The 2500-nt window shown below is 40.6% G+C and overlaps 1 long non-coding RNA gene across 1 annotated transcript in view; it reads left to right on the top strand.

Moving 5' to 3' along the window:
• The window catches only part of LOC123516825, a 73361-nt gene that overhangs the window by 464 nt on the left and 70397 nt on the right, over positions 1-2500 (top strand). Inside the window, exon 2 of the long non-coding RNA XR_006678288.1 lies at positions 537-621. This is a non-coding gene — a long non-coding RNA (uncharacterized LOC123516825). The remainder of the gene's footprint in view (positions 1-536; positions 622-2500) is intronic.

Here is a 2500-nt window from a genome sequence, read left to right as displayed (position 1 = left end):
GAATTTGCACCCGAATTAGTAACGATAAATTCACGGTGGAGCTCCCTTTGGATTTGCAGTAGTGCGGCATATTCTACAGAGTGTGTGTGTGTGTGTGCGTGTGTCTGTGCGGAGGTCAAACACGTGGCATTGCACGTACTCATTGTGTTGCCAGTACGTATGTTTTAAAAAATAACTTAACTGAAGAAAGAAAGAACGGCCTTACGTATATTCCGACTGCTTCGTATTTCTGCAGAATTTTTATATAGTGTTCTTTGGTGCATTCCACACGATCATCCTTATGTTGCTATCGACTGAGTTCTCTGCATGAGCAGTAGAGAGAGAGAGAGAGAGAGAGAGAGAGAGAGAGAGAGAGAGAGAGAGAGAGGGGGAGCTCGGGAGGGGTGATGTACAAGAGCTCTATCGAAGAAACTTTGACTTTAACAAGCAAGGAAGTAGGTAGTCATTGGGTAGTCATACATACAATTCATAATATATCTTATTCGTAATTCTTCACCACACTGTATGTCTTGACAATAAAACAAACCTCTTCACAGCAGGAACTCATGTGGTGTTTGGGCCAGCCAGCCAGCCAGCCTGCCAACTAGGACAGGCAGCGCGGGGTGATCTCCCTTCAGCAAGGTAAAGTGTTCAGCTTTGTACTGCTTGCAACGACTGTGATGAGGAAAGATAAACATGATCCATGTGTAGCGCCCATGATGCCTTACAGTGTGGGATACCTGCCTTTAGTATCAGTTTCCCGAACCTGTATGCATTTGTATTTTTAACGTGCAGTACGGTGACTGAATTTTGTGGACAGTATTAAGCTCACCGAAGCCAACTCTTCTTTTTGGTCCATTATTCACCTCTGGATTTTTCTCGTATATTAGGTTAGCGCAGTATTCCTTTACAATTGAGTTTCAATTTGGAACCGGAACTAGGAACTGAACTGAGAACCATTAATCCGAACAGATACCTTTCATAACCCCAGACCGAAGCTGAGTCGAGCCCGTGCGCTTCAGGATTCATCGGGCCCGTCACCATGACACGGTGCCCCTTACATTAACCCAACCCAGCAAAACAGACAAGTAAGATCGATAACGCTGAAACTGATGTACTACGTAATTTTGAAGAAGGTGATCAAAGAAAAATTGTTTGGTATATATTTGCATGGTTTGTAAATGAAATTTGGTTAATGACCCTCTGGGAATATCGTGAGTTTTTGGAGCATCCTTCAAAGTAAACCAAAATAACAAAATGTTCACTCTTCTTGTATACATATACTGATATATTCCTTGCCTGCAATTGTTTTCCCTTTCATCATTCGTTATTTCTTGAGTATAGTCTCAATAAATATATCAAACTATAGTAGCTTTGGAAAAAAATTTTCTCATCATTAAATCCGCAACCAAAACCTTTACTGTTCGACAATACTCTGTTACATGAATGGATTTGTAACTGAATGAGTTCCTCTTCAAAGATTTTATAAATAACTCCATTTCTTTCATCTTTAAACGTATATTTGATGGAATTATTAAAACTCCGGTATGATCCTACTGTACTGAAGACGTCACCAAAGCATAGTGAGGGAGGCGCAGGGAGAGGATCTGTGGGTTAAGGTTTAGAAAGCATTTTGATGAAAGAGACTGATGTAAAATTCAATGTGGCAGCTTCCTTTTCATTCTTAGGCCTTCTCCCTCCCTACCTTTTATGCACATACTGAGGCCTCACTATAGGAAGTGACCCATGTTAATTTTCAGGATTTAATGCGGATTCCATGTACTCACATTATTTTCTCCCTTTTTCACTAAAGCAGCCTAAGTGGGCGAAACAGGGAAGTGAAGGGATTAGGCCTCCTTAGTTGTGGAATAATAATTAGGTGCCTTTTCGAGCTCAGTGCAAAGTACAGTTTTAATGGAAGGTGAAACAGATTATACATATTTCAGCTGAAGATTTGTGTGCCAAGTTACCAGAATATATCAATGGATACTTTCATTTCGTAATCCAAGTTACTTTTGTTTCATCTCTGTATACCTTTAGAACTTTGTGCAAATTGTTGTTTTAAAGGTAAAGAAGGATTTAAAGATGTTGCATATTTCATCTTTAGCTTCGTGTTCCATATATTCAGGCTGAGAGCAGAGGCCGGTAACTACATTACTACATCACGCCAGGAGAAACGCGAGTCGTGGGGTAACACGGGCAATATAAACGTCGGCACAAACTGCATTTGACTTAATATGAGTGTTAAAAGACACACGCCGGGCAGAGATGTTAGGGAAGTAGACGTATATTGTTAACTCTGTGTTCCTCCAGTCTGGTACATTAGAGGCAAGGACTGTTTCTCTTTAGCCAAGTGGAGAAAGCGGACCAGGGCCATATATCACAGTACACAGAAATTAATCACAATACGTATAATAAATCTTCTAAATGTTGGAGTAATAAGCGTCTCGTCTCCCTTCGTACAGTTTCTACATCCTCATACACCCTGTCCTCTTTACGTTATCCTTCACACTCTTTCACA

This window comes from Portunus trituberculatus, chromosome 41 (genome assembly GCF_017591435.1).
Source record: "Portunus trituberculatus isolate SZX2019 chromosome 41, ASM1759143v1, whole genome shotgun sequence".
Taxonomy (NCBI): Eukaryota; Metazoa; Arthropoda; class Malacostraca; order Decapoda; family Portunidae; genus Portunus; species Portunus trituberculatus.
Note: the sequence above shows the minus strand (reverse complement) of the source record. Positions and strands in the feature narration are given on the sequence as shown.